The sequence below is a fragment of the Eulemur rufifrons genome, chromosome 15, assembly GCF_041146395.1.
Source record: "Eulemur rufifrons isolate Redbay chromosome 15, OSU_ERuf_1, whole genome shotgun sequence".
NCBI lineage: Eukaryota > Metazoa > Chordata > Mammalia > Primates > Lemuridae > Eulemur > Eulemur rufifrons.
The window spans coordinates 10,938,657-10,952,473 of record NC_090997.1 but is presented as its reverse complement, the minus strand read 5'-3'; the positions used below and the strand labels follow the sequence as shown (position 1 = coordinate 10,952,473).

The window sequence follows — 13,817 nt, the reverse complement described above, 5'->3', positions numbered from 1 at the left end:
CAGAGGTCACCAAGGGGTAAGGGCCACAGGAGCATCCAGCAAGGCCCAGGGAAGCCAGCCAGTGTTCCCTCCTCCCTGTTTGATCCCCTTTGGCCAAGGCAGACCCTACAACCACATGGCCGCCCTGACCCAACTGGTGGATGAGGGCCTAGCAAATAGCAGACGGGAGACCTGCAGGAAGAGACTGGATTGTTATTTCCCTCGTTCTTTCCCCAATGCAGCGGCTCCAAAAGCATCTCCCTCCGACTCTCAAATTCTCTCCTTTCACTCACCAAGAGCTCTTTTCCCTCACTCTACTGGGCCATTTGCTCAGCTTTTATTCCTGCTGGGACGGAGAGAGGAAGAGTGTGAGGGTATCAAGTGGAGGATAAAGAGCTGCTAAGGGTCCATGGGGAGCACATCACTGCTCCTGGGGACTGGGGTATTCCTGTCCCAGTGAGTCTGTGTGGCCTCCTGGGTGCCCGTGTTTGTGAGTTTCCCTGTGGGTTCCCAAGGGCTTGCTCTGCCCCCGCTCCTTCAGCTGCCTCTCCACTCCTGGGTTCTGAGAGGAGCAGGGCCTGGGTGCATGCAGGATGGGAGTGATGGTTCGGAAGAGATTGAGCACTCGGTCTCAAGACTTAATGGCCGTGTCAGCCTGAGGGCGCGTGGCTGCAAAATGATGAATGGGGTGGGCATCAAGGCCGAGTAGCCCCTCCCCTGAAACCACCCAGTAGCCAACAGAAGCACCTTCCCCCACTCAGGGCGGACCAGCCTGGGTCTCAGCTACATGAGGGGTGTGCGGAGACAGCAGGCCTGCTCTGCTCTCCCTCTCCCCCAACCCTGACCCTGCTGGGGGTAGAGAGCAGCTGCCTGCCCTGATTCCAAGTCTAGCTCCTCTGAGATCTGAGAACTCCTGGGCCCCAGGGGACAAAGACCAGAGCCTCTGGGGTGCATGCACTCACGGAGAAACGAAAGAGAATCTGGCAGTTACTTGCTGGGGGGTAAGGGAGAGTGCCTCCCTTCCAATACACAGGAATACCATAAAGTTGTAGATCAGACAGCAAGTCTGGAAAAAGAGAAAAAAGGAAGGAGGAAGATGCAGACAGAGGTGTCCCTTTCTTTTCCGTCTTTTTAATTTTGGAGGGGGGGTGTACAAAGCGATACCCAGTGAACAACATAATTGCTGCAATGTGGTGTGTAGTAATAGCTATTCAAGGGCCGATCATTCATATTAAACAGGGTGAAGCAAGCCTCTCATTTGCATGCTTGAGATTATATGCATTTGAAAAGTCATTTCCGCAGGGTGTATGAATGGCATTAATTCCCATGTGGCATACTCTGCCCTCTCCCCGGCCTTTGCTGACGACACACACCCATACACCTCCTTCCACACTCCTACCCACCCACCAACACAACCCCAAACCTGCAGGACAGGCACTCCCAAGCCCTCTCCAAGTTCTCATCTCTGCCCTGGGACACCCGCCCTCCAAGGATGAGCATACCAGCAGCCCCACACCTCCTGCTCACCTTTCCATACGGTGTTGCAACTGCACTGGGGTGTTTTCTGTACTGTGGGTGAGCAGGCTCTGGGTGCCTGGGGCCCAGCCGGCTAGGGACAGGACAGGGTGGGGTGCTGGGGGCAGGCCTTGATATCAGTGCTCTGTAAATACAAAGGTGTAAGGCAGCAAGCCAGTGTCCATGGGAGCCTGAACCCTGGTTAGGACAGAAGGCAAGGGCCTGGGCTTCACCACAAACTAGCTGTGAATCCTTTGCCTTCCTCCTTCTCTGGGCCTCAATTTCCCCATCTCTACATGGGGAGGTGGTCCTGAGGGTCTCTTCTGACCTGGAGTTCCAGGAGCAAAACTCCCTAGTCCAGCAAGTGGACACGAAGCCACAGTATTTTTCAGTGGCTGTTGGGAGCCACTGAAGGTCCATTAGCGTCACAACTGTGGTCCCTTTCCCAAAGAGCTCCACCCAATACAGACCTGAGCTGCTTGCTCGGTACTGAGGGTGCACCCTGCAAGACCCCCTCCTCCCTTCACTCCCCTCCTTCCCCCTTCTCCAAACACCCCTCGCCTCCCAATCCATGCTCTTCTTGGCACCCAGTTCCTCAGCAAGGGGCAGCTGAACACCTGCAGGAGTGAAGGGCAGAAGCTCTGAGAATTAGACCACCTGGCTTCAAGGCCCAGCTGCGTGACCTTGGTCAGGACACTGCCCCATATCCAAGTCACTGGGCTGCTCTTCTCTCTCCATACAAGGGGCGGGGATCAGAGGTCTTTCTAGGGTGCTCTAAAGCTGGGCTTCTCATCCCCAACCCCAGACTTCCCAGACCCCTCTCCTACCACATGTTGGGGTGCACTGAAGGCCGAATTATTTTGGGTGGTCCAGGATTTCTGTCTGGGGCTTGGTCCTGCACTTAGGCAGGTCCTAATCTCCCATTCCTCAGAGCTCCCCATGAGGGGACAAAAGTGTTGGCCAGGCCCCGAGGCTCTCAGGAGAAAGCCACGTCAAAGCAGAGGCCGCCTCTTCCGCTCTGGGGGAGCCAGGGGGCGCTGGGGTCTCTCACCTCCCCTGAGGCTCTGGGGACGCCCTTGGAACTCGCTTGGTCCGCCTGGTCCGCTCCCAGGCCGGAAGTGATGAGTTCCACCGACCTTGGGGCCACAGGTTGGGGGGAACCCAAGGGCTGGGGTGCTCTGGGGGGAGGGGGAGACAGGACGCCCCACACGCGGAGAAACCTTTTGTGCCTTTTCGCGGGCCCATATGGCGTAGCGAGTATTAATTACCGTAGGTTTTTAATTAACAATCGCTTAATCTGAGCCGTAACATTTGCCACGACACCCTGTGCCTCGCCGCGAACCCGCGCCGCCCGCCCTGCCAACTCATCAATTAATTTTTATTGACGTTTTCTTCCCCAAACAGGCACAATACCAGGGTTTTCCAATTAACACCTCCGCGATCTCTAATTAGTGCAATTAACAGACTGATGGATGCCCGGAGTTTACCCGCGAGGGAGGGAGGGAGGGAGGGGGCGAGGCAGCCCCCAGCGCGCTCCCGGGGCGCGCGTCCCGCCGGACACACTTGTGCACGCGCGCAGCTGGGGTGGGGATGTGCCCCAGCTCTTCAGGGAGCGCAGGGGTGGGTGCGTGACCACAGGGAACCTGTACCCAGAGCAATGGTGGCGGCTGGAGTTCAAAGACGACATCGTTTCCAGCTCTCTGGAAACAAGTAGATGGCAGAACGTGGCGGGACTGAGAGCCTGGCTCTGGAAGTTGGAAAACTGGTGTCTAGCCCCAGCTCTATCACCAACTTACGGAGTGACGTGGGCCAAGTTAATTCCCCCCCTTTTCTCCTCTGCATAATGGGGAGAACTGGACTAGATGTAGCTATCTATTTTATAATTTTTGATTCCAAGAAAGATTAGGAAGCAGATTGCAATAAAGATAAAATTTCTTAAAATACAATGTCATGGAGAAGGAGGGGCGAATGAAGGAACAAAACCTTAAATCAGGCGATCGAAAACTTGAGTGCATCAGAATCACCTTGGAGAGCTTGTTAGAACACAGATTTTGGGTCCTAACCCCAAAGTTTCTAATTCAATAGTCTGGGGTGGGCCCGGGAATTTGCATTTCTAAAAAGTTCCCAGGTGATGCTGAAGCAGTAGGGCTCCAATGATCAACACTGACGTTAGTCATGAGCTTCCTGGTAGCCAAAACTAGATGATCCATCTCCAAGGGACATTCACTCATTCAATGTGTATTTAGGGCCCAATTAAGCTAGGCACTGGGGATCTATCTGCAGGAAACTGAAACATGGTCCCTACTGAACAAGCTAGTGCTGTAGTGTCCTAGATGTTTTGAAAGCTGTGTGTAAAGGACTCAGCAAGGGCAATTGGTAAGTAATAAGGCAGGTCCTATCCCCTTCCCTTTTTTCTAGGTAAATCTGGTATTTGTGTTTTTTTAAACTTTAGCTACTAGTGGAGCTTTGACCGTGAACAAAGTCATGCTTCTCTTTCCTCCAACGATTGGCCAGGAGTGTATTCACCAGCAGTGACCCTTCATCCATTCACTGGTTCAACAAATATTCAAGTACCTACAATGTGCAGCCCGTGTATGTAGACTTGGACAGAACAGGGCAGGCACGGGCCTTGCACTCAGAACTCGTTCCCATGAAGGGAGGCAAATGATAAATAAGGACACAAATAAATAGATAAGGTCAAATAAGACAAACTCTACCCAGTGTGAGCATAGGGAGCAAATAAGGATCTAGTTTAAATGGAGACGGCAGGGAAGGCCTTCTCTTTTGAGGAAATGGCATTTATGCTTAGAAATGAAGGATGAGCAGGCATTGGCTGGGTGAAGTGTACACGGAATGCAGAGGAAACAACATGTGCAAAGACCCTTATTTTACACAGGAGAGGTTATCCTTTGCAGTCTTTTCCAGAACGAAAAGTCTTTGAAATGAATACATTTCTAGATTATACAAAAAGACACAGAGTGTGAGGATTCTTTATATTTCTTTCTCTTTCTACTCCTTTCTTTCTAGCTATCCCGCTATCAGATCTTGTGTCAAGGGACACAGAGCAGTGGGCTTTTCGGAGCAATGAGCACTGGCCCTACAAGTAACTGAAGGCTGCTTCTCAATCTACCAGCTCAGAGGCCCATCTTCCCCCATCCAGCTCTGGCCCCAGAGGCCCACTGGCTTCAGGCTCCAGGTGAGGGGAGGGCTCTAGGGCAGCAGCCACTTTGGGCCTCTTAGTCATCCACTCATTTGCCATTCTACCTGCTAACTCTTCCCTGGCCTCTTGCTACCTTTGTGACATTGAACAGTGAGGTCACTAGTCTGAGCCTTGGTTTCCTTATCTGTAATATGGGGCTAATGCCAATGAACCTTCCCTCCAACATTGCTGTGTTATCAAATGAAACACACTGCATGAAGACGACATTCAGACAGGGTAGTTACTATAAGTACGGAGACTCAGAAAGTCCTGCTACGCCCCACTCTGAGTGGGCTATAGTTTAAAAATTGATCCCAAACCCTTCTCCCAGCCCTCGGTTCAGCACTTGAGGAAAACGAGGCAAGACCCAAGGATTAGAATGCTGCTACAGCTCTGAAATGGGTCCTGGAACGAGAGCCGGGTGATGTGAGTCCCACGACTACCTGGCTCTCTAATCAGGCCTGCAGTTTCTCTTCCCAAACACATGGGGCTCTGTGAGTTCCAGAGTAAGCTTAATCCCTCCCCAAACCCCTACCCACCCTGTACATTGGGATTCCCCTTTTGTAGGTCAAAGGCTGGCACCCTGGGCTTCCTTCTACACCCCAACCTCTGCCTGGGACTTCCCCTAAATGACCTGTGACACTGTAGGAGCTACCTGCCCCAACTCTAGGGACTATTCGAGGCACCCGAGGGACTTCGTACAAGTGGCAGGGCAAGGACAAGCCTATCTAAAAGGTTGCAACAAAATCTTTGATTTGGAAGGTGAGCCACCATCTTGTGTTGTCTGTTACAGGTTCTCTCCCAAGTTTTAAATATCTTCATTTCCTTATCCTAAAAGTAACAGACATCTTGGTAGAACATTTTGAAGGAAAAAAAAAGTCTAAGAAAAAATAAAGAGTACTCATAATCCTACCACCTAGAGATTTAGCCTTTTGGGATATACACCCCTTCTTGTCAATCTACTTTCACTCTCTTTTGGCATACAAACATTTAAAAACTGAAATTGGGGTCATAATCTGTACATAGTTTGAATTTTCTTTTTCTCCCCACTCACTACTTACTATCATAAGCATTTCCACATGACATCAAATATTTTAAGCAACAGTTTTTAATGGTCACACAGTTGCTTGAATGGGCTGCATGTTCCAGAATTTATTTTGCCGATTCCCTGGAGTTAGACATCTAGGCTGCTAGCTATTTTTCACTATGACTCTGCAGTAAACACCTTTATGGGAACAGGATACTCTACATTTTTGACTATTTGCCTAGGATACATGTTTAGAAGATAGAATTGCATATTTTCAAGCCTCCTGATATTTTTATTTCCTAATTGATGTCCACAAAATCTGGAGCAATTCTGCCCTCCCTTCATCAAGGCAACCCTGTCTCTCAGAAGCCCACACCTTTTTAGCAATTTCCTCCCATTCTCCTCAGCCCCTTCTCCGGGGGACTCTCAGATCCCACGCAAGGCATTTAAAACTCAACACTGCAGGCCCCATGGCGTCTGGGTGAGTGCCCTGGGCTCATGGTGGGGGGGGGGGCTTTACCTGCAAATGACACTGAGCACAGTGGGCAGCAGGGTGGAGGTGGATGAAACGCAGCCCTTGCTTTTGGGGCGCTTACCATGGAGGAGGAAGAGAGACGGGGGGAGGTAAACTTACCTTCTACACATCAGAATCACCTGAGAACTTTAAAAAACAAACCCACAGCTAGGCCCCCTACTAGGTGGATTAAATTCAACTCTTGAGGGAGTGGGACCCAGGCGTGGATATTTTAAAAAGCTTTTCCAAATATTCTAAATTTCAAGTGCAGCTGAGGTTGAGAATCTCTGCCCTACACAACACACACACACCCCTTTACAAATGTTATGTTAGACACGGGGGACCACGGGTCCCCAGAGGGAGTGTGGTGCTCTGGAGAGGCTTTCTGTACGAGGTGACTTCTGAGCTGAGCCACAAGGCAGAGAGAGAGGCCTCGGCACACAATCTGCGAATATATTTTATTCTTAATAGCAACCCTTCCACTCCCAGAGTCCCCGAAAGCCCTTTCCCATGCCCTGTCCCTCCCCTCTCCTCCACACAATCTTGTGCTCATTTTGACGGAGGAAGGAACCACACTTCAAAGATGCCAAGTGACTGGACAAGGCCACCTGACTGCTGAGCACCTGAGCCACACTGAAACCAGGTGGCTCTTCTGATTCCCAAACCAGTACCCTTCCCTGCATCCCACCTCAGAGGTGGCAAGGCCCGGTGGTCACTCTGGAATCCAAACCTCTACTGCCACCGCCACTATTCTCAGGTTACCTTTTACTGGCTCCAGGCCCCAAAATGCTCCCACTAGGCCCTGGCAAGGTGGCCTCCCTCAACACCCCTTCCTACTGTGTGACCAAAAGGAAGGATTAACAATAAAGGGGAAAAAAAAGAAAGTGAACCAAAGATCCTACTCCATCTCATTAAGAAAGTAAACATAAGAGCCATCTAAGTGTCTAATTAAGCTTCTAATTAGTCCCTGCTTGTTACTAATGCAAATTAGATTACCCCGCTTAACTACAGCATGTCCACAACACCCTTGTTAATTGCGGCCTTTTGAAATTAAATTACTCCCTAATTAGCATATCAAAGCCATTGATTCGGAGCTGGGAAAGATGAGGGCAAGAGAAGCCGAATGCCAAGTTTGGTTAATCAGAGATGGCTAATTAAATAGTGACGTCTTACGTGGGGGGCCTGCTGGTTAGGGGATAGGGGCAACTTGCCCAGGGCCTGGACGGCCATCTGGAGCCTGGTTCTGGCAGTGCCTTTGGCACGAGGGGCTCCTGCGGGCAGAGGAGGGGCTCTAGTGGCCCTCCCTGGGCCCTTGGCTCTTCTGCCCAGCCTACCCGGACAGGCCCGGGCCCCTCCCTTCATCTCCTCAGATGATTTCTAGGTGTGGCATTCACCAGGACCGTGGGCACCAATTCAGGGCCATCCCAAACATAGCCACATTCGAATATGCAAAGAGTAAAGGTCCTTCCACATCCCTCTCTCTGTTCCACGGTGAGTTCCAGAAGGGAGGCGTCTACCTAGTTTTTCTCTAGTCTCCACTTGTGGTTCTGTTCTTGGAAGAAAGCCCCTCCTCTCCCAACAAAAAGTACACAAAAATAACAAGTTTGGGAGGCGGGTAAAAGGGTGATGACTTTCACAGAGGGGCTCACCCTGCAGGGCTGGGCTGGTTTCAGCTTGGAACAGGCTCCAGAAGACACCAGGCCTTATCATTCCCTCCATGCTAGAAAGGAGGGAAAAAGAGTCACCACCACCAGTTCTTACGCAGCTGTGGGGGAATTAGATTTGGGTCAGGGCATCCTTACAGATCTTCTCTGAGCTCTTGTTGTACAGACCCTGCAGAGTCTTCCAGACACCACTTCCCCCTAGATCTTCCCTGAAGAATGCTGGGAACAGGTAAACCACAATGCTCCTCGGGGCTAGGCTGTCACCCAGGAGACCAGGTGAGAAATGGAGGGCGGAAAGGAGGAGGCGGGTGGCCAGTACTCAATCCAGTCCATCCTTACCACACAGAAACGCAGGTGCGGGGTCAACAGGGTATGGGTTTTCCTTAAGAAGTGGAAGTGGGGATACAGATGTGAAATTCATTGTAATGAACTGTGTGGGGGTCAAAAAAAAAAACTCAGCAGGAATGAAGTTAGTCGATTTGTGACCCAGCATTCCAGACAGGCAAGTTCCAGTTAACTGTGTGACTCTGGGCAAGTCATGTCACCTCTCTGGGCCTGGGTTCTTCACCTGTCAAAATGAGAGTAATAACTATCGCTACCTGGACAATCTCTCAGGGCTGGGGTGAGAATTAGAACAAGGAGGTATGTCAGACTGCAAAGCACAGTCGGGGTCTGGTGACCACCCAGTCTACCTGCCACAATCCCCACCCCACCCCCGCCCGATTTTCCAGTGGGCATGTCTTACAAGAACCTTCTCCCCCCATCTTCTGTGCAGGAGGCAGAGCTAGGGCTTCTAAGTATCCTTGAAAATGCTGAGGCTTTGGACTTGACCTGGCCGTTGGAAATCTTGGAGGTACCACACACCTGTGCCCTCTGTCCTACATTTAATGGATCAGCCGGGGCAGGGGCAACAGCTTCTAAACAGAACAAGAACAAAATCCTGATGGCTGAGAGGTCCCTAGTTTGGTCCTTCTTCGCCCACCTCCTCCCCAGCTAGGGGGGAGTCTACCCCAACCCTCCCTCCCCTAGGTGTCTTGGGTTTCTCACCAGCAGCTCCTGGAGCACTCTAGGTCAGGGCCAAATTCCCAGAGGGGGAGATTTTGTTTATTTAAGGAGAGGAAGTCCCACTGCCCCCCACCTTAGAAAGGGTGAATTCCAGCCAGTGCCCAGCCCATGGACATCCATCCAAGCCAAACTGGACAAAGAGGTCCGCAGTAGTGTTTTTATTTTAGAAAATAAGTGAAATTAAAAGCAAAGCAGAACGTGAAATGGGGGAGGGGCAGGCTCTCCTGGTGTGAGGGGGAGGGAGGACAGCGGCGCACAAGGGCCAAGCTGCAGGCTGCCTCTCGGAGCTCTCTCCCCCAGCGAGATTCAATTAATTGATAACAAGAGGCATCAAATTAATTTCTGGAGGATGTGAGATTCTGATGAAGGGAAATCTCGTCGATGGGGATCAGACGGGAAGGGGCGGGCAGTGCCCCCTTTAATCAGGTTCCACTGTTTAATTGGGAAGGAGGAGACTTGCATGGGTTGCAGGATCTCCTGCCCCCAAGCTCCACAGTGCCCCTTTCAGGAAGGACCCTCGGGGACAGCAGGCTCCACACAGGGTCAGAAGGAAGAGGGTTTGCATTTGGGGCCTTCAGGTCTCTTTTCACCTGGCTGCCAGCTCACGGCTTCCAGATACGGAGGCCAGGGAAAGGAGACTGCAGGCGCCGCTTCACCAACTTTACGTTAGGAAAAACAAGCCCCGGAGAGAAGGTGGGTCATACCTAAAGCCACAGAGCAACTTAGGAAGTTGGCAGCCGTGCACTTACTGGGGCCTTTCATGATATACCTGTCTGAGTCCAGACCCCGCTTAGGACTCAGACCCATGAAGTCATTCCTGAGCACAAGGGGTGTAGCATACAGCGTGAGTGGCCCTCTCTGTGGCAAAAAAAAAAAACAACAAAAAAACCCATGCTGCCCAAGCTGCCCCCTCTTCCAGCGTTCCCTGGCTGGATGCCCAGCTGCCGGTCTAAGCTGGCCCAACCCGCAGTCATTTTCTCAGCATCTGGTGAGGGGTGATGAAAACACCTGGTGCTGCACAGGTCTCAGACATCAAGAAGCTTCCAGAAACTCATGCATGCCCTTGAGAGCTCAGGGAAGTGGGGGGTGGGAAAGTAACCCAAAGTGTCCTCAGCCGGGGAGGGGAGACAGGTGGCCCTGGCTCTCTGGGGAAAGAAACCCCAGAGGCTATCTAAAGGAGGGATGCTCTCAGTGGACCAACTCTACCCTCAACATCGGAAGCACTTCCAGCTCCGATCCAGAGATGTGGCCGCCTCAAGATGCCTGGCACTTTGCTCCCCAAGTGCATACGGCAGCTGCTTCTTGCTGGGTCTCCTGCAAATCCTGACTCTCCCCCAAATTCTTCCCAGCTGCATCATTTACTTTCAGCATGTGGATGTGCATCTGCACGGAGAACTCTGGAAGGAGAAGAGGAGGTACGCTGCTACCCTCTTCTAGACCAACTTATTTAGGCCTGCCTGGGTCTCCTAGGAATGTAGAAACCGCCTTCTAGAAATGTAAAGCCAGCCAGGGAATGGAATATTAGGGAGGCTGCTCGGGCCTGCCCCACTCAGGAAAGGAGAACAGAAGCCCCCTTACCCACCTACCTCCAGTTTCCCTTCACACGGGTAGGCCCTCCCAAGGACTCTCTCTGGGCAGCACAGATGTCCTGTCTCACCTGGAGGTGTCAGGACCCAGCCTGCCTCAGGTGGCCGGTACCCATAGGAAAGATCAGTGCTCCAGCCCTTGCTCAATTTCTGATTTTCTAAGTTGCAAGCGAGCCCCTCTCATTTCACCTCTTCTCCCAGCCCCATGCCACACCCAGTGGGCATTCCATGATGTTTGTAAAATGGATACAACTCCTAAGTCCCCGGCTCCACTCCCCAGTCACCCTGCCTTTGAGTTGCCATCACTTTGCACCCTCCTTCCTGCCAGTCAGAATTCTTAGGAACTTCCACCCCACCAGCCCTGCCTACTTGAACAAATGCCCGAGGGTCTCTATTCTACACAGTCCACTCTGTTCCTGGCTACGGAAAACCCACCATCTTGCCCTCACCCATTTACATGGTCACCCAGTTCAGGTGCCATTGGAATTAACTCAAGGGGGAAAGGGAACACCGTTTACCTCTGTCTTGTATGGCCAACTGACCCCACCCACTCTCCCAGCTGCCTGGGAACTACCACTTTTTCATGTCTTTTTACTTGTGACCAAGCTGTCCCTTCTGCCTAGAACTATTTCATCCTCCCCACACAACCACTCACTCTCAGGGCCCAGATGTGGAGGCTCCAGCTGGGCACAAGAAGAGGCCTAGGGAGGTGGCCAGAGCAGCTGGGACTCAGGGCACAGGCCATATGGCTACCACCCAGACTGGAATGAAGAAAGGTGCCAGGCTGTGCTGGAGGGAGAGCTGGGAAAAGGCCTGGAGTCCTGGGACCCGAGATCAAAGCAAGGGAGGACACCAGCCAGGCCCAGGCCTGGCGAGCTCAGGTGACACCACAGCAGCACTGATTCCACGGCTCAACACCCTGGGTTCATCTGTGTACCTTTTGTGCCGGGAGCTCTCGCTTTCTAGCTCAGAGAGGCGTGCCCTGAGTCCACGCTCTGCAAGGGCCCGGGAACAACATCTCACAAGACCACCACATCCAAAGCCACAAGGTTCTGAGGAAAGAGTTCCCACTGTGATCCCGGCTTAGCGGAACCGGCAGCAGCGAAGGTGTGTATTTCCATGGAGTATCCCGGAGGACAACACTGAAGACAGCCAACAACTTCAGGCTCAAGCAGAGTTTCTTTTTGCTTCTTCCAGATGATCCATTCAGTGGTAGGTCCCAAACCGGTCTGAGACTTGCTGCCAAACGTGTTCCATAAGGATGTGTAGGCTAGGGTTGCCAAACCCTAGAAATCTCCTTTTTTGGAGAGAGGGGGTACCAGTCATTTTTCCTCCCCTGAGTTCTGGGAAATTGTCTCTCCCATTTACGTTTGTCTCCCTAAGTGCTTTAGGAGTGCCTGGGGGACGCTTCAGGGTTGTATGCAGGTGGGAAATGCCAGGTTCTGAACCCTGAACCCCCACTCCAGGAAAGGAAGATACAGCCTTCACCTGGAAGGAAGAGAGGGGCCTAGGCCGAGCTTGTGGAGGGGGCAGTGGCAGCTCCTCCCATCCCTGCCTTTCTCCCTTCCCCACAGCAGAGGCTCAAGCCCTACTGGTTACACTGAGAGCCAGGAACCCCCCATCTTAGTCCCAGCTCTGCTACTAAGTAGCAGTGTAACCTCAGGCAAGTCACCTCTTCTCTCTGGGCTTCATTTTTCCACTCTATAAAAATGAAGGTTAATACTCCAGTATTTCCAGTATTCAGCCAACATGTGGCCTGGCAGTGCTGGTAAGCTAAAAATAAAAGCCACCCCTTGATCAGCAAGCACTACCACGCGCCAGGCACCGTGCTAGGTACTTCGCATCTGCTCTCTGCTGCAACTCCCAAACGGACTCTTTAAGGTGGGGATTATTGACCTACTTTACAATGGAAGAAAATTGAGGTTCGAAGAGCTTAATTAAGTTCCCCAGAGTCCATCCCTACTGCCAAGTTCCAAAGCCTTTTCCACTCTGACACACCACACGTTCTGCCCTGGAGAGGCCTGCGTTCCTTGCTCTGGGTTCCAGAGTTCTGGGGCTGAGTCTGAGGAAGCCATTTCAGCCAACGGAGCCTCAGAGCCCTGTCAAAAATAGTACCTGCCCTGCCTTGGCCTGGGGAAGCTGGGGGGGGGGGGGGGGGCAGTAAGATCTCAAGGAAGGGAAACTGTGAGAAGCTTCTTGGATGGAAGAAATTATTATTTCACACAGTTCGGGCCATTAGGAAAGTAAAGACACTGTGCCTGCTTCGGATGGGAGTGGAGGGGCTTGCATGGAGGCTGGAAAGACAGGAAACCGCCAAGGCAGTGGGGCAGCGCAAGGTTAAGATGTAGGAAAGGAGCGGGCAGCTCTCAGGCAAAGGCAGCTTCTTGGGGAGATGACCCGTCCCCTCCCTTGCACCTCAGATCTCTCCTCTGACACAGACACCCTGTCTCCACCCTTCTCCCCCTGACCTGATATCCTTCTCTGCTATACCAGCAACGGCAGACCCCAGCCTTCATCATACAGGTACCCCAGTACCCAGTCTGGGACCTGCCCAGACAGAGTAGGGGCTCAGCAAACATTTAGGGAATTACTGGATCAAAAGAAAGCTCCCCCCAAGGAAGAGGTGTGTTCCCAGTAGGGGCCCAGCAGGATATGCGCATTCCTGGCAAGAAGGGACCTACCTGCCTGCAGCCAGAAAGGAAGTTTTTGGCCAAAGGCAGAGGAAGGGGGATGGGGTGTCTAGGTGTGAGGAGGGTACCTACACAGAAAGGAACAGGGGCAGGCCCCTCTGTAAGTTGGGCCCAGCCTACTCTGCCCCAGGCATTCTCCAGCATTGGTGTCAGCCCCTTCCCTCCCCAGGACTCAGGGGTTCCCCAATTCCGTAACTTCTGGGAAGCCTGCCCAGGACTGGGAAAAGGATAGAAAACCCCGCCCAGGCACCCAGCACTTAGTGCCAGGAGAGAAGGTTCTTGTGTTCTCCCCCACTTAGTGCCAAGGCTAAAGCCAGGGTAAAGGAGGGCCTGAGGGTCCAGGAGGAGAGATTCGGATCTCACCCTGGAGCCTAGGTGTGGGGGGGGGAGGGGGCATCCACAATGCCACCTCCTCCCCCTGCATGCCACCTTGCCCCGCAGACTAGAGTGTGAGCTATGCCAGATGGGGAACCACCAACTCAAAGACTTTTGAAAGACTCAGATCTAGGGCACCCTGGGAGCCAGCAAGCTGTCCAGGTGCACAGCCCAGCTCCTGTGCCCTCCCGCCAGCCACCAGG

The 13,817-nt window shown here is 52.4% G+C and overlaps 1 protein-coding gene across 1 annotated transcript in view; it reads right to left on the bottom strand.

Moving 5' to 3' along the window:
* Window positions 1-13,817, bottom strand: part of FOXP4 (forkhead box P4) — a 49,665-nt gene that overhangs the window by 33,701 nt on the left and 2,147 nt on the right. The window lies entirely within an intron of this gene.